Consider the following 25,642-nt stretch of genomic DNA (forward strand, 5'->3'; position numbering starts at 1 on the left):
TCAATAATTCTTATGTGCTTTCTTCTTCTCTGCAACAGATCCATCCACACATATTATAAGAAGAGCTGAATCACCGTATTATAAATAGATTCACTACGTATTTTTTCTCCCTGAAAATAATTTCAAATCGAACATGCCTACTCTATTCACTTTGAATTACTGCTCCTAAGAAAAGAGAAGATGATGACATTTTCTAACTCTTTCTACTCTCCCCATTAGTAGTCTGACTGTTAAAAGCCTTGACTGTTAGCCTTTGGGATGCAAACCTGCTCCCATTTAAGTCAATGTGAGTTTTATCATTGACTTAATTGGAAGTGAGATTGAGCCATTGGGCATGTGAGTGGCTTTGTATAGAACTTTGAAAAAAATAATAAAGGAGACTGAGGCAAAATGTAGTGCCAGTTTTTTCATCACGGCAATAACCCAGCTTTGCCCAGCCTGCCAAGAGTCATGCTAAGAGGAAAGCCTAGCCTCAAAGGAAGTTCTCATAATATTATAGCTTAATTAGTTTATGGGAGAAAAATGCTGAAGGGGAGAGCCGCTCCCGTTGTTAAATATTTCAGCATTGCAACGCTGACTAATGTTGTCTGCTCAACACTAAGTTAGCCAGAGTCCTTGCCCTGTTCGACTGCATCCAGCCTAGGATTCTGTGCTCCCCCCTCAAGCCTTGGTTCTGGCTTAATGACGGTCATGCTGGGTATCTCTGTAAGCATAGAAAACATTGTTTTTCTGTGTATCTAATTTGCCCATTATTAATATTATCCCCAATCTTTTAAGTAGGTGATTATTGAGCAAAGAAATAGCAGTGAAGCAAGGAAAGAATGTGATAGGGAGATTTACTGTGTGGGAGGCAGAGATAAAATTAGATTTCTTTAAGCTATGTAGTACAGTTATTAGGAAGTTGGGCTAATTTTTCAAGGAGCTGTCGCTTAAATAACCTCATCTTATTATTCATGCTGAGGTATTTACTACAAAAATTCCTTCCCCCAGGTCATCATTTTTTCCAGCAGAAGTTGGGAACTCAACAATTGTTTGCAGACCTGAATAATGCAATGACATGTTACAGTAATGTGAATGGTAGATTATTAAAGGACATGATTTAAAACCACAGTGCTGGTTCTAGTGGAATTTGTTTGTTTGGCCTCTTTGAGTATTTTCATCAGCTCTCTCCAAGTTTTCCATTTACAGTCTCAGTGGAGACAGCAGTAAATTTTACCCACCTCAATTTGTTCTTAGTGCTGTTTCTTATTATCTGCTGACTTTTCTAAAGGTGCCCCAGCATCAATCCCACTGACTGTTAATAGCACCCAGAATCTCCACCACCATAGAACTTTGAAGAGTATTTTCCCTTAATTAGTTTCTTTTTTTCCCGAGCTCTATTCTGTTGCTCCCACCTAGCCTGTGTATGAATTAATCGGACTGACTTTCAGGCTAAACTATGGGCTCTTAGGAGCATGTGTAGCTCTTAACAGAGAATATATTTTCCAAGCCATGAAGTGGGAGGTAATCTCAAATTATTTATGGGTTTGGCAGTCTTGCACTGCTTGGTGAATATTTCCACTTATACTTCTTTGAACAAAGTGACTCTAGCTCTGCTCCTGTTTTGTTTTGCTTTACAGGATTGTTTACGGGACTACCTCAGCATGTACTTCTCAGCTCCAGCTTGCTGGCACACCATCCTGAGCCACAGAGGTTTATTCAGACCTCTCTTCGTGACCTTCCCAGTGAGCCAGGAGAGGTCTGCAGAAACCCCTACAGCTCTTTACTGCAGAGCCAACCTTTCAAAACTCAGGGGAGAACTCTAGGTCTTCTGTAAATAAGGATACTGCTGGAAGGAGGCAGATTATAGTTTTTATACCAGGAAACTTAATAAAGGGATCAAGGAGGGAAAACACAATGCTTTTATCATACTTTCATTATTTGCAGTCTTAAATTTATCTCTTGCTGCTGGTGATTTGCCAATAAAATGTGTCCTTGTTTTAGAGAGGACACTTTCGAATCACTGACCTCTGCTAAGTTGTTGGATGAGTGAGACCTCACATGCCAAAGGCTCCAGGTTTAGAAAAAGAGTCAGCACACCATGCAGAGCTCTGCTAGTTGTATTAGGCTGCTTAACACACGTGATTTAATTTGAGGGCAGAGATATTGAAATTAAGATCATGTAAAGTCCCTCAAAAATGTCTAAGACTGGGGAGCCTCCTTACTGTTGCAAATCCATGGGTTGGTAAGACCTCTCCAGGTTAGGGAGTGAAGAGACACTTCCATTTCCACAATTATTGGCTCCTGATATCCTGTGTCAGAGTGCATGTAGCTGTTCCTCTAGGACAAATCTGGGGAGGTTGGGACTGCCACAAATGTCATTTTTTTTTCAAAAGAAATGTTTGCTTGTTTAAAATGAAGTAGATGTGAACATGAAGGTGGGAGAAATGTGTCCTTAAAATATGGACTCGGTTCTAATATGTGAAAGGGAAAATCCTAACCAGCTCCTGAGGTTACCTCCAAAGCAGCAGCATATGGGAAAAATCAGCTTTGAAAGCAACCACTTTGATTCATGTAAATAGGTATAAAAAATGCTGAGGAAGCTCTGAAGTAAGCTGGAAAAAGGTTAATATGACTGGTTTGGCTGGGGTGGAGGTGGTGCATTTTTGAAAATGCTGAGAAGATGGAAATAGGGTTACTGGGAGATGTATTTGTCTCTGAAACTTCAGCAACTGCTGAAGGTAATTAAGCAGCACCAAGGAACATATTTTCAAGGCAGGTGCAGAACTGGCATAATGCTCTGGCAGAACAGAGACAGCATACTAGTGATGTACAAACAGCTCTTCTCACCTCTGCCACTAGTGCTTCATCCTGCTCTAGGTCCACGTTTCCTTCCCTCCTCCTTCCTCCCTCCATGTTTCTCTTTCTCTCATTTCTTTCTCTTTTTTCCTTACTTCAAACAAGGCTAGTGCGCATCCTTTTTATTAGCACTAATAGGGAAGGGAACAGAGGCTGAATCTGCCTGGGAAATTTGCATGCCAAATTCATAAGACTGTCAGGCTCCTCTCATTCCCAGAAGTATCTGTCCTTAAAAACTCTTGTAACAGAAGTGACATTGTAAACAAGACAAGTGTCCCCAATGAGCAAATGAAGCTTTTCAGAATTAAGTTTTCAGTAATGTACGTCAGCATTCAGTCAATTGTTTTCTTAACCTGATTATGGCATTGCACTCTTTGTAACAATAAACATTACATTTGTCTTTTATGGGAAAAGAAAAGTGGAGGTAAGGAATTGTAACTTGTGACTGTGTGGACAGTCAGGAAGACCTTAACTGGGACATGGATTTAAGGCAGGATGCCTTGAAAACCTCTTTCAGATTTGTTTTTCTCTTTTGGTGACCTTGCCCAGTTCTTTTAGGTTTCTTTTGCTGCAGTATATGTGACTGTAGGACAGCAGGACAAACTCCCTTCTCCATCAGTAAGACAAGAGACAGTTCCCCCAAGTCTCCAGTGCTCACATGCATGCATCCCTTCACTGGGCTCCATGCTGGACTGTCACCAACCTATTGGCACACATGAGAGGCACAGGCCAGTTGTCACTTGGTTTCCTCACTGCATGCAGGTGACACAGGTTGTGTTTGCACATAGGTGTCCTTGGGGCTTTGCACTGTGACCTCCCTGCCAGAGGTGACACATGCTGATGGGTGTGAGCTCTCCTTTTTTTCTAAGACGGAAGCAGGACCTTAAAACGGATCAGAAACCATACTTATTAGCACAGTATCCCATAGCCCTTAGCTCCCTGGGGCCTTCCAGCTGCAGGGTGGGGTGGCTGTGCTTTTTCTGCAGTCAGCCCCAGCCCCCAGAACCTTGGGAGCACACCAAGAGCTTGGTGCAGCACACGAATAGGTGTTTCATGTGGGAATTCATTTCTGGTCACCTTCTCCTCCTTCGTCTGGCTCTCATGGTCCCACGGGTGCTGTGGAATTCATTCTCCTGACCGGGATTTTCCTTAGGGTCCCTACCCAATCTCAAGGCCAGACATTCAAAACCTCTTAACTGTTCTGCCTTGTCTGAACCGTTCTGTGAAATGCAATTAGCACATATTTACCTAGCTGAGAGGCACATTGTAAGGCCTAATGAACGGCCTCACAGTACCTGGTGTGGTGTTAAAGCCTAGAAGAGCCTGATAAGGAGGTGAGCTTTACTTAATTAAGTTAACCTTCAGATTAATTGAGCTGCATGTTAAAAAAAAAGCAACGTGAGAGCACACAGCTCCTGCAGGTCTGTAGCCTTGTTTCTGTGGCTGCCCTCATTAGATACAGCCAAACACAGTTTCTGTCAGAGGATATGTACATTGCTGGGGTGCACGCTGTTCCTCCCTGCTTATTTATGCTTTACAAAGAGTAAATTTTAGAAATAAATTGTTGATCTACTCTGCATGCGATGAAACTTTGCCCAAGGCTGGACTGGTAATTTTTTTTTCTGTGTGTCTACTTGCTCCTTTGGATGATGCCCACATGCTGCTGTTTCAGTTCCTAACCAAGCAATTATCCAGCTACATGTATGTGCAGCAAGCACACCGAGCACAGCTGCCTCCCCAGTGACTTCAAGGAAACTCAGGTGTCTCTTTCACTCCTTTTATTGCATTGACCCTTTGTACATTATCCTGTAGTTCTTCTTTAGCGATTTATGGCTATAAAGGTATATTCTTTTAAAGCCCTCTCTCCTCTCTTGACAGATTGCATTTCTTTTTCTTTTTCTTTTTCTTTTTTTCCTTTTTTTTTTTTAATTTTATTTTTTAATGACTAATTAGCTAGGGGCTTTGTGGGTAGGCTGTTGGTTTTAGTGCCTCACTGCAGGGCCCCTTCCTGCTCAAGTGTAAAAGACAGAGAGGTCGCAGTAGCAGTGCTCAGCCTAATTTCCCCCCTCCTCCATTGGAAATCTGTCACCCACCTCTTTAGTTTTTGACATGAGAAAAGGAAGAAAGAAGCAATATGTGGGAGAATCTCTTTAGTGTGTTGTCTGGCAGTCTGTCGTGCTAATGTTTCTTTAGCTGGGAAACAGCTGAAAAGGGAAAGGGCTTGCTGACTGGCTTCTCTTGCCATCCATGGTCAAGCAGAAGAAGACACTGAGTGGGAAACCAGAGCTGGTACAGCCAGAAAGCCATGCAGCAGCAGCCATAAATCCCCTGTCAATGTGCAGATGAAACTCAGCAGAAAGTCCTCAGATGCTGGTTACAAGTTCTTGGATACAAGCCTAGGTGGAAGAAGACAGAGAACAAACAGTGTCACCCCGTGGAGCTGTGGCAGCAGGGAAGAGAAGACAGAGGATAAACAGTGTCACCCAGTGGAGCTGGAGCAGAGAGGAAGGGAGCCCTCAGTGATGGGGGGTGTGATGCCGGGCCCCAGAGGGTCTCAGCACAAGCCCAAGAGAGCTCTTGAACAGGGGATTGTACCCAAAAAAGGCCTCTCTCTGCCAAGTCTCTGCTAACTGTGCCTGACAGGAAATCTTTCTGTCTCTTGGGAACGGGTTATTTTGTCTTCCTGGGGTGAAAAAGGTGAACAGAGCTAGCATGACTCTAGACAGTGGTACCTGGTGTCATCTGGAGCTGCTTCACATCTAGTGGAGTCTTACCTGGGTAAACCTCTTTGGTAATCAGTAATTTAAACATAGTTGAACACAGTAGGCAAAAACTACTGGTTTGGGGTTTTTTTTCTTAGGAAAAAGCAGAATTCCAAGGAATGATGAAGACTTGTTTGAGAGTTGATGTGAGTATCTGTGGCTTTGCATGATCTATCAAATCTCAGAACATATACTGTATTGTATAATGTAAAATGGAAAAGTGAAGGGTTTACCTCTAATGGAAAGATCTGTAGTCTAATCAAGCATAGGACTAATTTATACATGCATTTCTTTATGAATTTAAAGATGATATCTTCCAGTTCAGACTCATTGTGCTTGTAAAATATTTTTCAGGAGACAGAAAACCTGTAAGCAGGGAAGTAAACTTAAGCCATATCTTATTTGTTGCTTTTGATTATGTCAGCTTGGAGGAAGAATCCTCAGGAAGAGATCTAACAGAAATATTTACTGTGACATAGATTGACACTACACCCCCTGGGCTTTGGTTCAGGCAAGTGATATATCCAGGCAAATCACTTTTTCTTACTGCCGAAGAAAAAAAATGCATTAAAAAGTGTCGTTTAATGCATGCCATGGTTGTATGAAAGTGTTTTTAATATGGTAACCACTGATGTATTTCCTTGCAGACAGTATACATCACTGTAAGCCAGACTGCCTGTTTTATTTTGTGTATCTGTCTATACAGCCACTTCCTATTCTAATTTAATTTCAAGAAACTGAACTTCCATGAAGAGATTTATTATGGATGTGATGATTTCAGACATTAAAAGTGAGCCACAGGTGATTTTAAAAGATGATATCAACTTTCAAATACATCAAATGTCTCATTGGATGAAAGATTAAGATGAGCTTGATTTTATCTGGATTATCTTTAAATGCCCAAATTAGTTTTCACACTGTCTAAAGGGATGCAGAGATCTGGGTTTGCATTTGTGAATCTGAAGGATGGGGCTGACTCTTACTGGGTGTCTGAATGGGAAACTGGATTTTTTTGTCTTTGGATACAGCCTGCATTTCTCTAAGATATCTTATGCTCTTTGTCCTTTTGGAAACTTTGTCCAGACACAGTTTGAAGACTTTGACTGCTTGTCAGGAGTTTTTGAGTGCTAAACAAAGCTTGCCAGGGGGACAACACAGTACCTTGTAGCGTTTCACAGGTGGGGTCAGAGTCTGTGTCTTGGCTTTTTGCTGCACATGTGCCTAGGCTGCAGTGAGCCCCAGCATAACCTTTGCTTGGAAACTGTTTCCTGAAGCCATGATAGCTGGGGCTGGATGCAGTTTCCCGCTGCCTCTTCAAATCTGTGGATGGCTGAGAATGCCTGCATGGGACCTATCTATGCTCCACACAAAAAGAGAAACCATCAGTTCCCGTTTCTAGTCAAGATTAAATGACAGCATCACATGCAACTACAAAAGGAAAGTATCCAGGAGGGAGTATGTGATCTGTCCTCCCACGTCAGTTCTCTGCTGCTAGATCAAAGCTACCAGGAACTTAAAGGGGCAGGACCAGGAAAAACCTAATCCCCCACTTGTTAATGCTAGCCGTTCAGTGGTAAGGTTTGTGATAGCTGATGTTTTCCCCAGTGCCCCAGTTCTTTGAGTCACACAGCTTGGTGAGAATTGTTTTCTTAAATATTAATTTCTAGAAAAAATACCATGACCAAAGTCCTCCTTAGTCAATGAGAAATGAAAGAAAAAGGGCCAAACATTGTTTAAAGCAGTACATTTTAAGCTTTTCTGTGATCCAGCTTGTGGGGTTTTTTAAAGTGTAGCTGTGACAACACGATATTACTAATATTCAGCACAGTATCTATACTGCCATCAATACCTGTTCACTTTGCTAATCCTTTCAGTTTCTCCATTTCCTCTTTCCTGGGGTTACTTCAGCCCTGATCTCCCCTCTTTATTGCCTTTCTCAGACTTTATTCCATTCTCACCACCTTCCTCTGCTCCTCCCAGTCATGCAAGCACCCAGGGAGCACCAGAAGGTCCCTTGGTCCCATTCTCATGTTCCCTCCATCAGTGGCACTTTTTCACCCGAGGCTCCTGGTGGCTTTAAATGACACAATCACCCAGAGCTTGCTGCCTCCTTCTACACGTGCCAGAGGACAGTTTTGGTGCTGATTTTCCTAGGGCTCCCTGGCACTTCTGTAGCAGCTGGGGTTTGCCACTGCTGGAGGTGTGCAGCTGCAGTGAGAGGTACCACAGGGTCACAACTCCCAAGACTGATGTTCTCAAAGTGAAGGCACCTTGTGTGACTTGCCTTAATAAGGAGAGGGATACAGGAGAAACAGATGATGGTGGTGGCTGTATAAAAGGAATAGAAATGGGGGAGGGAGAAAAAGGTTGGATTTCAGACTAATGTTTTAGTGTTTCACAGTTTAGGCTTTGTTTTTATGCAGTTGAAGTTTGGTCTATGGGACTGTGATTACTGCCTGTGGAAGGGAAGGCAAGAGAGGCAGCTGAACAAGGAAACTTCTGTCTGTAGTGCCCTCTCTCCCTGGGCTCCCCTGACACCCCCTGGAGAAAACTAAACTCCTCTGCAGGGCACTTCAAAGCAGAAAGTTAACTCCATGCTCTCCTTTTTCTGTCCAAGGCCAAAGTTCCCCTTTCTGAATAATGCCTTCCCTGCTTTTCTTAATACATTGCTTTGTTGAATTAAATGGGGCTCAGTGTGTAAGTTGACCTGGACAACCATTAGCAAACACATATAAAAGCTACACCTGTGAGAAGCAATTGCAGGGAGGGCTGTCACGCAGCTCCACAGGCTGCTCTGGCTCAGAGCAGAGGAGAATTGGCAGCAAAGAATGATGGCTTTATTTGTACACCAGTATCAGGTGTAAACAACAACTGCTTCATGCAAACCCTTCTGTTCATAGAGCTTTTCACTTGATGATGGAGCCATTTAGCAATCACTAAAGCCTGTTCAAGTGCAGATGCTTGGTTTTTATTCTGAAAAGATATATATGCGTTTCCTTTTGATAACTTAGTGTGTCTACCAACATCTATCACCAACATCTGCTTGAAATAACTCTTCTGGCCTATTTCTCTCACCTGCTATACATGTTTTCAGTCCTACTGAATTTTCATGTAACCACGGGCAGTGTTGGCTTTTGGCACTAGACTAACTGTGAGTCAAGTGTGAAAAAGTGCCCACACGCAGCAAGTGACAGTCACATGTGCCACCGGCTACAGCTGTACAGGAAAATGAGCTCTATGTGTTGTCACTGCAGGACAGTGTCTGCTGGTAGTCAGGTGCAAGTCCCAGAGGCTGCTGAGACAAGGTGCTAATCATCTTCAGTTCCCAGGAATTGCAATTGCTGCTGAGACCAAGAGGCTGCATTCCCTGTGGAGGCTTTGGCCCTTGCAGTACTCTGCCCTTGCCCCTCAAACATCGTCTTTGTAACTTTTCCAAATGCTTGCTGGATGTGCAAGCACTGCAGGACTTAATGGTGCTATTATGGTTGGCAGGAGTTTGCATTTCCTTGATGCATGCAGAAAGTGCCACCTCCACCATGGCTCCTTAAAGTCTTCCTGTCTCCAGCTGATGCTAAATATACCATTTAGAGTCCTTATGACCCTCTCAAAAGTACAGCTTACCTCCTGAGCAATTTCTACAAGTGTCCAGGACTCACCAGAGATAAATTCCCACTGGCAGCATGAAGTCTGGAAGCACAGATGCAGAGTTGCTTGCAAATCTAGCTCAGAACAAAACATAGGAAGCCCAGGAAGAAGATGCCCAAGCTCTGCAGAGGTATGCCCATGCTTACATTTCCAAATGATATCAAAACCAGGCACAGGCTACATGAATGACTGTGGGAGAATGAGAGCAACTTGGCTGAGTGTGAGGAGCCCTGCGCTCAGCTACTAATTCAGAGAGCTGAGTTCAGTTTTCTTTGGAGGAGGATCTGAACCCACCTCCAGAGCAAGACATGTCACCCACCAGCTTATTTGAGAATTTCCAACTAACACTGATTCACACCATCTTCCTCTGAGCACATGAGGAAAAGCTTGCCAGTGCATTTCTACTTTTCCAGAGTGTGAGATGGTTATCTAATTGGCTTTTTTTTCCAGCTGTCCCAGAGAAGCAGAGGGAGTGTCTGGGCTCATTTAGCTCTGAGCAGCAGGGTTTCAAGGACCCTTCCTTGTGGCACCTCACTCTCCTTTTAGTTAGAGGTCTAACCCAGAGCTTTGCATTCCCATGCACTGGCTGTTCATGTAAGAGTTGGACTCAATGATCCTTGTGGGTCCCTTTCAATTCAGAATATTCTCTGATTCTGTGTCATGTCTGTGTCTGATCAGTGGCCACTGCACGGAGTTGAGCCCTGTCCAAACAGCAATGCCAGAGACTCATTCAGAAAACCCTCACAGTGAGAAAACATTTCCAGCCTTCTCCCCCTCCTACTATCTCCTCCTGGCCCTGCTACCAATGTCATTTGCTATTACCAGGCTACTGCTGTCCCTGCAGCAAAATCAGCATGATGCACCTGAGCACTTCTCAGGGCCAGGGTGGCTTCTTGGGAACTGCAGTGTTTAAGCTGTGGTGTAAACACCAATGTGGGTGAGGAGTGGGTGCCAGACACCCTTGTGTTGGTTCTGTGAAGGTGAAGGTAACCACCTGCTGGGGCTGTTTGGGGGGAAATACCATCTTACATCAACACAGTCTTAAACTAAGTGAATTGGAGGCAAAGCCCTACATATCTCTCAGGTCTCCGCTTAAAGCACTTTACAGGCTCCTGAGAAACAAATTGCAAGGTGCTGTTGGCAAGTTGTATAGGTAAGTGTTTAATCCTTATTCTGTTAATAAGGCAGCTAGTGCAGAATCTTTTCCTCAGTCATACAATGTGCCATCAACCATGTAAAATGTCTCCAGAGCAGAATGGCAGGGTCTTGTCTGCGCCTCTGGGTATGACATGTGCACAGCAGGACACCTGCGAAGCCAGAGAGGTGCAAAGCCTCCAGGGATCACAGAAACTCCCACTGATTTTGTTTGGCATGGGGTGCATTCAGGAGCAATCTGCCTGGGGCCACAGCACAGTCTGTGTCACTCTGAAAGCCACAGCCTGAACTCTGGTCTCTGAGCTCTCCCTGCCTCTGCACTTGGGCCAGGCTCTGCTTCCCTTGGCACAAACAAGGGAGCTCAACAGGTTCCCTCATTTCCCTAAGAACCAAAAAAAAGGGAATACTGGAAATGCTCTATTTTGAAACATTAGTATTTGACAGCTCCTGCCAAGCATTAGCAGGCCAGTAAAATCTCTACATAAATTGTAATTAGTGTGATTTGTTTAATGTCACCTTGTCTGGCTGTCTGAGAAACTGTCTCAAAATATAAAAACACCGTGCTTCTCAGTTGAGAGAGTGGACTCTGACTGCACTAAGATGTTTTTATTTCTCTCAATTTTTTTACCGTGGCCTTTTCAAATCACTCAGGCTGGAGAGCCTAAGCCAAGTTAGGTAAGAATTCTCAGATGAGGAAAACAAGACATAGTAACAAGCAGCATGAAAATTTTCTTAATAAAAGTAATACAATAATAATTAATGGATGTTGTATTTCGTAGGCAGGACAACGCAGTAAAGACATTCTGATAGTCAAAAATACCTTGTATGTGTGCAAACAAGCCATTTTGGGGGAAACAATAGAGAGCTGAGAGGTAAAAGTAATTTGCTTGCTGGAGAAGGGTGTTAGGGTCTGACTGACCTCCCTGATGTCCCCCAGCTCCTGTGCTGGTCTCCCCAAGCAGCACACCCATGTTGGAAGGGCCAACACAAGTGAATGATGGCAATTTTTCCACCAGGTGACAACAAAGACAGTAATAGGAAAGCAGTCAAGGGGCACTGGAAAGGCTAGAGAGGAGCTGGGTAGCAGCAATGTGGTTTCCCAGTGGACACCAATGCATTCCGGAAGCCCCAGCTTGAATGTGGTCCTATCAATCAGAGCCCAGAAAAAAGCTCATGACAGACACAACAGGAGGAAAAATGGTCAGGTCTTAGCATTGGTTGTTGAAACCTGATAAAATAACTCTTGTCTTCCCCATCCCATGAGCATCACCAGCAATCTGAGAAACAGGGGGAAAAAAAAAAAAAAGAAAAAAAAAAAAGAAAAAAAGACTGGGGAGCCTTTTCAAGTATTTGGGGATGAGAAAGGTGTAGAAGGAGCACTGGATGCCCAGCTCAGCAACAGCATTTTTCAACTTTAATCTTTCTTCCAAATGTTTTGCTTTTATTCCAACTAATTGAACAAATGTCTTAAAATTCACAACACAAACTGAATTTGATTAAATCTAGCTTGGTTCATATGATAAAGCACTGCAGTTACAATGCAGCTAGAAGAATACATTATGCTAGGACAAATAAGTACGGTTAACTTCAATAAGAGCCAAGGTAAATTGCTTTTTGCGTGAGATGTGCAATTTTACCTCAGTACAGCTTTAATCAAAGTAAAATATTATAGGGCAAGGGGAAAAAAAACCCTCACAATGTAATGTTTTTTCTACCAACCACTCAGTAACATTTTAGTTTAAGCTGCTAAATAAAGCCTAGGCTACACATTATCCCCAGTTGGTATGTAAACAATTACGTTAAGGCAATATCTGGCTATGAAATAATTTATATTTACAACTGATAAAAAACCCCCCACAGTTGTGTATGCAAACTGTCCCTCAGAAGTTTGTCTGCCGCTGAAACTTTCACTGAAAGGGGAAGAATGAAAATAAATACAGGTATTAAATGGAGTTTTCATTCACACTTATGCAAGCGTTTTCACAGCCAAATGAAAAAGAATGTAAATTAAGCATAGTCAATACATTGGATAAAAAGTATTAACCTTGCAGTTGAGGGAATGAATATTGCTGTTTTCTCTTCGGTACCCCATAGCTGATGTTATGCTATCCATAATTATTATGTGTGCTTCAAATTCCCACTTATGGCTCACCACAGCCTACCTTCCCTCTGGGGAGGACCTGCCCACTGGTGTGCTGCTGCCATTCCCTGCTTTGGCTGTGTGAATGCCTGCTTGTGGCAGAGCAGGATCACCTGAAATGCCTTTCTCACACAGCCGTGGCTGGAGTTGTACCTCCAGTTGTACCACAGCAGGAGGCTGAGGTAGCACAGTCCAGATGCTGGGAAAAACAATGATTTTTGATTTCATCTGGGGTCACAATCCCTGTGGCCAGCATGGGAAGACAAGGAGCTTCCAATAGAGCCTCAGAAGGGTTTAACACTCCCATATTTCTGTGTGCCACAGGAATATACTGCCTAACATGCAGCTGTAGGAGACACAGACTCTCCAAGGGGATGCCTGGCGATATTAAAAGTGGATGACACGCAAGACACACGCTTCTCTGTTCACTGCAAGAGTTCTTTGGCTCACACACCCTCTCTTTGCAGGTTTCCCCTCAGCTTGCCAGCTGGGCACCACAAGCAGCCAGTGTAACAGCAGAGCAGGAAACAGCGCTGGAGGGTAGGAGTCATCAAAGCTTGTGCTGGTGAATCATCAAGCTGCAGGGTTTTTAGACCCAAAAAAACCCACCTACACATCTGTCTGCTATGGAGAAACTGTAGGGAAGTTTTCTGACAGTTCATGATCTGTATTGTGCTGCCCAAAAGCTTCATGACTGCATAGGGAGATCTGAACTCACTGCAAGCCTGAACCTGAGCAGTGGCTGTGCGAGGATGAGAGGGGCTTGTTGCCTTTGTCATGGTGGTCAAAATAACCCACTGGTCTCCATCCCACAGTCCAACTCAGGGAGGGCATGGAAGTTGTGTTTAAGCCACCAGTTCTGAGAGGATCTGCTTGGTGGGTGATTTAGCAGCCTTGAGAGCCACCAGGAATGCTTCAAGGGAGCTGTTAAGGCAGTTCTCATCACACTGTGAGCTGGAGTAAGAACAGACTAAAGCAAATGTGTAAAGCCTTGATTATAGTTAAATGTGTGGTAGAGGCAAGATAAGGGTTCATTAGATGGCAGACTGTCTGGGCAGTCTAGCACTAAGGACCACATACAGTTGTTTCTCAGAGACATAAAGGATTTGTTGTCCCACCATTCAGCATGCTTTTTTATTGAGTATCCCACCAAAACCATCTTCATTAGAATTTTATGTGAGAATCGTAGCTTCTAGGAGGCAAGGCAAAGGAGGGACATGACACCCTCAAGTGTCATGTCAAGTACAAAACTGTTTTGCACAGAAACTAATTCTGGGATGATGGAAAGGTGATAAATTCCCTCAGGCATCCTTTGCACTCAGCACAGAGCTCAAGGGAGACCAGTGCATGGCACCCTAGCTTTGAGCATTAAGCTTTGACCCCGAGGTGAAAGGCTGCCTTGGCTGTGGGGAGGAGAGAAGAGAGACAGGCACTTCCTTCCAGGTGCATTCCAAAACAGACAGGTCAGGGTCCTGTGTTGGGCCACTTGGCCAGGCAGAAATTCCACCTTGGGAATGAGGCATCCTGGTCAGGCAGAGAACATGGAGGTATGAATGAGCTGGTGGCTCCCAGTGCGCAGAGAGGTCCTCATGAGCTGATGCAAAGCAGGGTTTGCAGCCTTGCCATCAGACTACTGAATCTCCTTTATGGCTGGCCCCAGGATGAAAAGGTGTAGGGAAAAGGTGACCAAGCAGCCCCTTTGCAAAAGTCAGTGAACAGTTCCAGTTGCCTTTTACTGTCCTCCAAACTGTGGGGACCCTGGAAGCCAAACCCACTCCAGTGGTAGCCTGAGATGAGACTATAGTCCATCTGAGAAGATATGGGAGCACCAAAGGGAAATACAGACAATTTCTGCTTTGGAGAAGGCTCTCTCCCTTCTTTGGGATGGTCCTGGTGCCTCTTCATATGACCACATGCTTCCTGATTTCACAGGGAGGCCTGGATCAGTTTTCAAGAGGAAAATGGCTTGGTAAAGGCTGAGAACCAACTAGCTTTCCCTGCTTTCCTTCTCTTCTTCCCTGTGTCCTCATTCCTGGCACATTGCAAAGTGCAGCCCAGAACAGAGGAAAAGCAGGGTCTTCTGGTGCTCCCAGGACAGGCTGAGCACATCCGACTGATTGTGACCCCAGGGCATCATCCCTGCTACCCTTACCTTGACATGCCTTATCCTGAGGTAGAAATGCCTCCCCTGCCAAGGAAAGTGTTTTCACACAAGGACTTGGACTCGTGCTTTAACAACCCACCTTGCTTCTCCTATTTTTGGAGACTTTCTAAAGGAATGAAGAATGTGCATCTGACTCCAGCTGAAATTCAGCAAATTTCACTTCTTCAGAAAATGTATCTTTGTGCCTACAGGATAGTTTTTAATCCACCACATCCAGTGACCCATATATTACTCATTTCAAGACCAGGAGGTCTTGAGGACAGAGGGTGTTCCCTTCTGTGTAGCACCTCCTCTTTCTCCTCAGCTGCCTTCCTTCAACAAACCATCTACCATCTCTGTCTCATGGGTATCCACCAAACTTTTCTGCTCCATGCTTTTAGCTGTGATTTATTCACATCCTTCCCATTAGACCCAGAGATATTTTTTTTCTCTTTCCAGCCCCTCAGTTTTATTAGTGCACAAATGTGTTGGTTGCACAGAGGCTCTCACGTGATGGGATTTAACCAGGAGGATTTCACCCGGCCAGATCAGGATCTCCCTCCTCTTGACTGCACACATATCACTGCCTCAAAATGCAGTACTTCATGTAATTTTGATTCTGACAGTAAGGGCTACACTGAAATCTCATCTGGGCTTGTTAGTGATATATTGACTTAAAATACCCTGCTTTAAAGAAGCCTAGGAAAGCAAAGCAAGAAAAACTCAAATCTCCCACTGAAAGCCAGTCCTTTCAAGGGAGAATGAGCAATTTGTGGAATAGAAGCATTTTCAGTCCAAGGGAGACAGATACTGTGCACTTCAACAAAGCCAAAATATTTCTGTGTTATGTAGTCTTAATAATTCATGCTTTAGTAAGTGTAGCTGGTACCACAGTCTGAAGCCACATCGGTAAAAACCGATCACTCACCTCATGCTGTCTATAACCAGGTCCTTGCTGCAGCCTCCAAACAGTTTAAGCTATGCTGGCTGTAAAACAACTTAGAAAATTTCCCCAGTGCAGGCAGGCTTGAAGAAGAAACCAGTTTATTGCAATTCATGTAAGTGAAAAATACATGACATTAAGTTGCTTCCCAGAGGCATTGCTAAATGAATAATGGATAAACAATGTCAGTGACCCCCCTGTCCTTAACTGAGGCACAGAAAAAGAACACCAGTGGGTGAAGGTTTCATTCAGCCTGGTGGGAAACTTCCCAATAGAAGGAGTTCCAGACAGCAAGAGGTATCTGCCACTGCTTTATATGGAGATTACTTTCCCCATGACCACTCACTTCGCTATAAATTTCTTCTGCTCTGTGGATTTACACACTAAAAATATGTAATAGGGAGGGAATATAAACTCTCTCTTTGTGGTATCGCTGGCTCACATATTGCAGCTCAGCAGTCATGGACAGCATCCAGCATTAACGCTCAAAGGGACCTGCCATATTTATGACTTCTCCAGCTTCACAAGAGCAAGAAAGGCTGGCAGAGAGTGATTGAAGCACAGCTGAATGAAATGCATAATATAAAGAGGGCAAAAATAAAATATTTTTAGAGTCTGAATTCCTAAAGAAATGAGGTCTATGCAATGCAGCTTGTCTGGGTGAGGATGTGTGTGTGGCAGGTTGCTCTTTCCACAAACCCCGCACCATAGTTGAATCCTGTTCAGCTGCTGCCAATGACTTTTAAGAGGGGAGGGTCAGCAGTCTTGGAGGCAATTCAGTTTCTCCATCATGGATGGAAACAGATGCTTGTGCCTAATAAGCTTATGCTTATTAACCTTATGGAAAAGCTGATAAATTCACCATCATTAGGCATCGACTGCAAAAAGAGGGTAGAGGTTTTTGAAACTGGACTCACCTATTCTATAGCCCACAAAACTTCCCCTCCATGGCTTAAAGTGGCTGAAAAATATCCCTGTGTGTATTTCAAATGCATTTGCTAGCTTCTCCAGAAAAAAAAACTTATCTGATGTGCAGGTCACCTGGGAAGAAGTGGCTTCAGTCACAGAGTCTTACTCTTCTACCACCTTCTGGTTTCTCTAAAACCATCTGCAGATGCAGATGTTCCTCTGTGGGGGCAAATCTTCCATCAGCCAGCCCAGCTTTGCTGAGGGCACAGCGTGTGCTGCTGCTCGCCAATTACACCAGTCCATGTGCAATGTGAAGAGGGTGCTTGAATTTATAGTATCTGTTCAGGCTTCTGGGTGAGCAGAGAAAGTCAATCTCACCATATCTGCAAAGTGGGCAAAGAGCATAAGGGAGGTTTTCCAAGCTGTGCTCTGCCACACAATGAATGATGTTTTTATTTCACATATAAACTGGCAAAATTTGGTTTGGGGAGGAGGGAGAAGTAAAAAAATCTACAATCAGACACTGTTTTGCAAAATCAACCATTTTATACCTATCCAAGTTGAACTGCTACCATTAAGAAGATCCCCAAATATCCTGATTTCCACAGCAGGCAAAGAAATCATAATAATGAATGCAATAATATCAAAGACAGCCCATTACCTGTGTTTGTAATTAATGTGATCGTGGTGAAACAGTGATGATTAGATACTCACTGCTTCTTTTTGCAAGAAATAGTAGTACCCAGGTTTTTGCACCCACATTCAAAACCCATAGGAAGAGGAAGAAAATTGCAAAACAGTGGCTTATATGAAATACCTCCATCCAGAGAAAGCTGTGAACACACTCTCTGATGTTCAGAGGTGAAAATGCACCAACAGTTCCCATTTCATCACTTTTAAAATCAGATCACTTGCTCAGGTGCTGCTGTGATTGATAATGCCAGTGTTTGCTTCAGAAATGTCCAGGCTTGCACCTCTGTGAAGAATATCCAGGAATAGGAAAGAAGTTTTGGCCTACACTGCATGTGAATGAAGTGGAGCTCACACTGTGGCACTGATTATTTCAGGTCTGTGGAATTGAAGAAAGCTCTCTGTCGCCACACGCGGTATCAGCTTTCACTCAAAACCCTCCCAAACAGTAAAAATTTTGACTTGATTGCAGCTGCTAAAGCAGGATTAAATGTACAACCAGGGTATGAATTGAGATCCTTTTGACTCTGAAGAGAGCCTCAAGCAATGATTCAAAACTACATGAACTTTCAACTTCAGTTCACTCAGGGCTGTGGGGTCTTCAGTAGTAAGCTGTGTTTTTCCAAGCTTTTATTTTTTTTCTTTTTCTCTTGCTACAGGGTTCATTATTTTGCAGAGGATGGGTCTTTCTGCCCTGCAGGGATCTATCTATCATTGCTGACTCTCTGCATCTTCTCCACATGGAAGAAGTAATTGGATTGTATTTTCTGTACATGACCAGGACAGCAGGGAAACCCAGAGCTGTAAGCCAGACAGCCAAGCTGTCTAGAGGGTAAGGAAGTACCTGATGCCCAAGAAAGCTAAATGTCTGAGTCTAACCACAGGGTCTTTCCTTTCTTTCTGTGGAGGAGCTGGGACATGCTGAACTGCATTCATCAGACTGCTCAGGAAGGTGAAGTCTTCAGGGAGCAGTGAAAAACATAAACACCCAAATAATCCCTGCAAAAATGCAGCCCAGGGGCATTAAATCCAGTGAATATACGAAATAATATGTATGCTGTGGGATGCTAACAGTTCAGGACATTTCTTAAAGCTACAGTGCAATTACTGCAAAATACAGAGGCTTTTTTACATACTGCCAGGGCCTCCGTGTGCTACCATGTGGCTGGTGTGTATGTTTATGCAGGAGTGACTGCAACACCTCAGCCCAGAAAAAAAAGGCAACCCCCCCCCCCCCACTTATTTAATACATCTCAAGATAAGGTTGTATTTATCATTATTATAATGCTGCAAAATATCACGTTGTAGTCTTAAGTGTGCTGTGTCTTTATTTTCTAATGATGTCAAAATCCTCAAAATACTATATTTGGGGAAAATGTTGGGATTGCTAAGGCTTTATGCTGTAAGTCTTTATGAGTTTAGTAGATGTATTGCTTTCCTTCAAATGAATGCCTGCTTGTCATTGTCAGCTTTCCACTGCTTCTCCCCCCCCTCCACCTCCTTAGATCCAAGCCTATAAAAAGAATCTCTTTGGAGCTTGATGTGTTGCTTGTAGCTATGTTAGAGCTATGTACTATTCTGGGAACACTCAGACTTCTCCAAACAGCTCTTCCAGCAGTAACATCATGCATGGTTTTCATCTCAGCCATAAGAACATTCATTGGTCTCCTATCAAGCCCTACCAGCCAAACCCCAAGTGCCACAGGGAAGGGGCTGCCCTACACCAGAATGTCACCCCCAGACTTGGGCTCATCATCATCAGGTTTCCTACGCAGGCTGATTTGTGCTTTTCTCTTCAAGAAATATTTTATCAACCTTGACTGGAATAAAAGCACTGACACAGGGGGGGAGAGTGTCTACCGTTATTTTCCACTTATAAAGAACACAAATCTGCATGATGAGCCAAATTCTCCTATTGCAAAGATTATTTGTTACATGAAATAGCTAAAACAGCAGAAAGAAGCCATTCCTGGAATTTATGAGGAAAAAAAATTTCTTTAGAGCAGCAAAACACCACCATTGTCCCACTCAGCATATTAACACTCACAGTGAAAGATGGCAGTTGCAAAAATGTGGGGGAGTACAATTAAATCAGTATTTCTTAAATAGTTTTGGAAAGTGCAAGCTGATATTTTGGAACAATAATGGAGAACGTACAATGTTCTGAGCTGTCAGAGTTTCTGAGGGGGCAGATTCAAAGGTTTTGCGTCACTTAATGGCTCTCAGTCTGCAGATTAATGGAAGGAGGAGCAAATGGGACACAGTGTTGTACTTGCAAGTTGGATGAGTTATGATTTGTTTTCTTTTTATTTTTTTTGAAGAAAATCCAAATTTTAAATGCAGCTGTCATGGAAAACTAAAATTACACAATACCATACACACATCCCCTATGAATAGTATGAACTGATGCATATATATGTACAGGTATTTGTGGTATAATTTAAAACAAAACATCACCCCAACCTAAAAAAGTTTAGGAATCTTCTCTGAGAGAAATTCTTCACCTCAGGAAGAGGATCTACGGTAATGAAAATCAATGTGACAGATAGAAATAGCATTTAAACCTTTACTAGCAAGAAATGACACATCAAAGAAGTTAAATTGATCTTCCAGCCTTCTGTCCCAAATATCACTGCTGCAAGATGAGCCTCCCTTTCTTTGTGCTGACAACTACACAATGTTCCTGTCCCCATCAGTGTACATTGCATGCTATCTTTGCCACAACCCTCTCTCCATCTCCAGATATCTGAGCTACAGTCGAAGATTTGGATTAACAAGAGCAGAGTTTTGCATTGGCAGTGACACTGTGAAATCAGTGAAACCCAAGAAATGTGGACCTTAACTTGTGAGCAGCCACAGACACTGGGATTTCAGCAAGCAGCATGACTGAGACTAAACTTGGTATCATAACAAAGCGTGGGTCTAAATAAAAGCTGCCTTAAACTCCCTTGAGGTTTGCTGCTTCTGCATGAGGACTTGTCAGAGAGTAGCTCTCCTACAGAAGCAGCCATACCAAATATAGCATGCTGGAGTAAATGCAAGAGGCAATGCTGGAAGAACACTAAAAATGTTTTGCTTTCTTATTTTCTTTTCTTTTTTTTTTTTTATTCATGGGTGATGTATCTTGAGGCATTTGTGTATTTGTGCCTCTAGCTCTGTGATTCCCTCAGTTATTACTACAAGACAGCCATTTTCAGAAGCTCCAGGTCTTTCTTGAGGCCATGTTTTGGGCTGAGAGACTCTGTCGTGCGGCAGCCCCAGAGAAGCTGGTGAGCTAGTTTCTCTCTGAGGTGACTGTCAGCCACCAGAAGACCCCAATTAGGGCACCTTTTCTGCTGGTCTGCTGTTGATCAGTTGCATAGCTAGTCTTGATTTAGCTGTGTATTCATGCAGGCAGCAAGGTAAAGCTAGGACAGGAAGCAGCCAGACATAATAACACAGACATTTGCCCACTTTACCACAATGGTATCTTTTTATAGAATGATAGAATGGCTTGGGTTGGAAAGGACCTCAAAGATCATCTGGTTTGAACACCCAGGGACATCATCTGCTTCCATGGGCAGGACACCTTCCACTAGACCATTTTCTGCCAGCCTCCCTGCTGCCTCTTCCCTCCGTGCTTTGCTCAGGATGGTGGATGCTCCTCATGCATTTGCTGTGACCGGCAGGAACTTTGCAGGCATGTCAAGCTGCAGGACCTGTAAAGACAGCAAAGTAGTGACCTTACCTGGAAGTCTAAGTACACCAAAGCTGAAGGCAAAGCTCTCCTGGTTCACAGAATGCCTGGATTTTCACCAGCATTTCAAAGCACACCAGGCAGTAGTACCTGTAGGGGAACTATGGGAAGTTTCATTCTGTGGCCTTTTTATTCCACACAGGCTTCCTCCTCTGCATCTTCTTTTTTTAAATTTTTTAAAATTTTTTTTTTATTTGGAGTTGCTCAAACTTCAGCACACAAAGCAGAACATAGTGAGTCCCTTGTATGCCAGTACAAAACCCTTGCTGGAAATAGTTTCGATTGAAGCTGTGCCAGCTCTCACCTTCCCCAGTCCACAACCCTTTCAGCTCCCCTGAGGAGCAGCCTTGCTGCAAAACACTGCAAGCAGTCCAGTCTGGTGTGGCTCCTTGGCAAGCCAGAATAAAACACAGCCACACTCCTAAATTCTTCTCTGGGCTGAGAGAGGGATAAGATGTCCCAGGACTTTTTTGTCTGTACAGAGTGTGTTTGCACACTGCAGAAGGTGGGTCTTGCTTGCTATGAGCAGAGACAGAAACCAAGCGATGCCTTCCCTAATGACCCTTGCTGTAACGCACCCCTGTGGGTGCCAGAGGAGGTTTGCCTGAATAAAAGCAAGGCTTTGGACTGCTACAAAATGGGAGATGTCCTAGGAGAGAGTGCATACCTCTGAATAATTGCTGATGGCTATCTGTGGCCACCAGCGCAGTAGAGTTTACCTGATGCTTCAAATATTGTCAACTATCAGCTATAAGCCCACACCTTTTCATTTTAAAATTAAAGTAATTTTTGGAGTGATAGGAGTACATTCATGCTTGGAAACAGTAGAAGACTTAGAATCTTTTTCTATTTCAGTGCAAGAAAGGAGAAGGGAACAAAGCACCAGGAATTATTGTTTCTTGGCTGAACTCTTGTAGACTGAGTTTTGGTCCAGAGTGGGGTTTTTTGCATGACCCAGTGGTAAATTTCTGAACAAAGAATTTTTGTGAACAGAAACAGTACATGTAAGGAGCATTTAACTCTAGATGTGCTGGAGGTGCTTTTGAAAACTTCTGGTATCTTTTCTTTCCTTCTCAAAACAGTGCTTGCAAATTGATTGAAACCTTCCTTGGGGATTTCTGTAACAAAGTGGGTAAAAATTTAAGTGCTTCATAATCTCTGTGGGAAGAGATAGTATCAGGTAGAGTAGTCAATTTGAATTACTTAGAGCAATGATGCTTTTGAAAGCCTTACTTCATTCCTGTGAAAACTAGTTGGTAGCAAAATTACATTCCAAAAGCTCCTCTGCATACTCCCCTAATGAACTTCTGATTTACATGCAGTTTGTAGATATGGCTTCTTTCTCCTAATGTCATTTTCTTCCTTTTATTCAAGACAGATTTCTGTTTTAGGGGGAAATATTATGTAGTGCGTATAGCCGCTGTGGAGGAATTATTGCAAATACCTCATTTGTAATCCTTTTGTTCTTCCACTCTGAAACCCCACGTCTCACTTCTCCATGGAGGAGAGGATATTGTGTGACTTATTACAAAGCCTAAAGCATTCTTAGGATTAACTGCAGCTAATCACTAAAAATATGCTTTCTCATTTTGGAGCTGTTGTGACTCTTCAACATGGGAAAAGTGCTTCCTACTTCAAAATCTATTTCACTTCTCTTTTTTTTTCCTTCCCAAAGGCTGGGCCTGGGCCTCACCAGCATGCCTAATAATGTCATCAGGACTAAGGACATGAGGAGGATGAGGTGTCCACCCAGCAGTGAAAGCATGCCAGCACAGGAATCAAAGCCAGAAGTGACTGGACCTCAGACAAAGGAGGAGCAGGGAAGTTATTGAGGTCTCCACACAGGTGTCTGCTAACAGTTCCACCACGGTGAATTTGAAACTGTGTCACAACTGAGCCTCTTCTTCCCAGTGCCTGTGGAGGCAGCTTCCAGCATGACCCATCCTATCTTTGACTCACCAGGTAAGGCTGGAATATCAGTATGAATATTGGGCAAATATTGGCTTCTTTTGACATATAGTAACTTTGTTGTATCTATGATACAATACATTTATGTAGTATTTTCAGATTACACATGAATGTGGACTGGAATTAGTAGTTTATTGAAGGATAATGCTGAAGAAAGGGGTGTCAGATACTGTGCTGAGGTTTAGAAAACTGACCATTAATCTGGTGTTTTCCAATAAGCCACCCTGATTTACAGCATGGAATACAATTGTCTCAAAAAGTAGGTGAAATGGACTTGTGCTTCAAGGCATAAACAAGCTTCATGGAAGGTTGGGATAGGAACAATATCCCCTTCTGACACATTACTTTATAATTGCAGAATATGAAACTGCTTGCGTCATTCTCTGAAGGGTCTGGTCTTGGCACTTTCAGATACTAGGTAAGTAATTTTTAAAATTTATAGATTCTTCAACTTCTTTCAATGGAAATATAGGTTTTCAAGGACATTTTGCACAGGTCAATTGCTATGTAGAGACCAAGAACTTCATTTCCTCAATCAAATTTCATGATCGCATTAGAGAGAGTTCACGGATGCCCAGGGACTGATGAACCACATGAGGAAAACCACCAGACAACTCACACCAAGAATCAGATTCTGTCTGACAGTTTTCTAACACCTGATGTCTTTAAATCAATGCTCGATTTTTAATTTTTTTTTTTTTTTGTTGCAGAAGGTATGCTTCAATTCAGCTAGAAAATAGGAACTTAAAGAAAGAGTTTAAATGTCTGTGGCAAGCCTATAAGGACTGATGTACGACATGATTGCAATGTTTAATTCTAGATTGAAAACCAATGAATAGGCAAAGATTCATATTTCTAAGAAAACAAAGACATAAATCTACAGCCATTTTGGCAGACGATGTGCAGATTTCTCCTGGGGAATGTGCAAAGAAGGCCCACACCTACGGAAAGGCTGTCCCAAGATTTTGTCACCTACATGTATCATTAAGGAATTTTCTTCTTGGCTGCTCAGAGGAGGATTTTTAACATTTGCCTCCCATTTACTCCACAACATTTCATTGCTGAGTAACTTGTTCTTCTTCACACCATTTTAATTTGATGGCACATACGAGTAATGCAGAGACCTTTCTTTCCTAGGGGAAATTAAGAAAATAATTCATTCTTTCACTCAGTAACTCAACTGAATTCAATTTGGGTTCATTCTTTTAGGAAAGGTGTTTACCTAGTTCTGCCAAATTAAAATATGAAAGGGAAAATGTCAATAATACTTACTATCTGGTCATCACAGTTCTTAGTTCTTTCATGGCATGCTTCCTCCACTGAGAATTTTATTTTGCAGAGGGAAAAACTAACATAAAGTCTTCAAAGGCTTAAGTCACATCTGTAACTTCTGTATGTTACTAAATGCTAACATACACATATGTGCATGAAACAAAACTTCAGCAATGCAGTTTTCATGTTGATTTAGTTTTTTGGTTTCATTTGTGAGATTTTATTTTTATTTTTTTCCTTACATTTACTTCAATGTGTATTTGCCACAGAAAAAGGTGTAATAACAGGGCAGGAGTGTCAGCTGCATTCTGTGTCCCTAAGAGACAGAGAAAAAACATTATTTGGAAATTTCTATGGCACAGGGCCCTGCTGGCAGCTGCTGATCTCATTCCTATCCCTTACATGTGGTTGTTAACACAAGGACACATAAGGGAATGGCTGAGGACTGGAGAGGCCATGACCAAAGTGAATATTGATTCTCCTTTTCCTCGGTTTGACAGCCTGAACAGAAAACATTGATCACTAGTGCAGACTTGAGAGAAGGCTGGATGAATTCATGGAAGAGAAAACCCTCTGAGAGCTACTGAATACACAGAAAATCAGTTTGGCTCAGGATGTATCTGGGCTGCAAAAGGCTGCAAAGTACTTGGAGGGGAGAGGAGAGGCTGCTTGCGCTTCTCTGGTCTCACGCTCCTCGTTCCAACATCGGCTTTTGGGCGTTAGCATTAGCTGTTCTTATTTCATTATGCTTTTATTTACTGTTGGCAGGAGATGAGGACTGGAAGCTGCCCAGGATGCTGGCTGCAGCCACTGAGAGACCTCTCTTTCCCCAGGGCTGGCTGCAGCACAGAATTGACCAGCGCTGCAGCTGGCCAGTAAGTGTGTTTCATAGCCAGAGCAAATTTTCCAGAGTGCCTAAATGGCTTGAAACTGCAGGTTCTGTTGGCCAAGATCAAGTAACTTGCACATATTGGGAAACTGCTTCCAGTTAGCTTTCTCTCTTTTTATCTCTCTTCCTGCGTTTGTGCATTTCCAATCATGCAGAAGTGTATCATTTAGCTCCACTTCTCTTTATTTAAGCAGACAAGGAACAGCAAGCTTCAAAACTGCAGAATACCTTGACATCTTTTCAATTCAACCATTCTTTTTTGTAGGAAAACATGTATTTCCTTTCTAATTTTCAGTCACGTTAACCGGTACTGGTAACTTTTTACCCGCAAGCACAGCACACTAGATGGATAGACTGCAGCAAAACGAGCTACATGTTGTATTTAGAAACAAGTACCTTTAAAAAATTTACCTGTCTGCCAAGACTTGGAAAAACGAGAAAGTGAGTTCAGCTCAGTACACAGAGCAGTTCCTCACTGCCTGACTCTCCTTATGGCTGCTGGGAATGCCTGGCATGTCAGGTAACACATGCTGAGCGAGAGTCAAAAAGCCC

At 43.0% G+C, this 25,642-nt stretch overlaps 1 long non-coding RNA gene across 2 annotated transcripts in view; it reads left to right on the plus strand.

The window, feature by feature from the left end:
- Positions 1-25,053, plus strand: part of LOC146441706 (uncharacterized) — a 75,520-nt gene extending 50,467 nt beyond the window's left edge. Inside the window, exons 3-6 of one of the 2 annotated variants that reach the window (XR_014850020.1) lie at positions 17,885-18,057; positions 22,637-22,923; positions 23,288-23,347; positions 24,970-25,053. This is a non-coding gene — a long non-coding RNA (uncharacterized LOC146441706). Of the gene's footprint in view, positions 1-17,884; positions 20,278-22,636; positions 22,924-23,287; positions 23,348-24,969 lie in introns of those variants that run through there. The other variant, XR_014850019.1, reaches the window with a different exon arrangement.
- Positions 25,054-25,642: the final 589 nt, after the last annotated feature.

This window comes from Lichenostomus cassidix, chromosome 2, assembly GCF_008360975.1.
Source record: "Lichenostomus cassidix isolate B80296 chromosome 2, HeHo_3.0, whole genome shotgun sequence".
Classification (NCBI taxonomy): Eukaryota; Metazoa; Chordata; class Aves; order Passeriformes; family Meliphagidae; genus Lichenostomus; species Lichenostomus cassidix.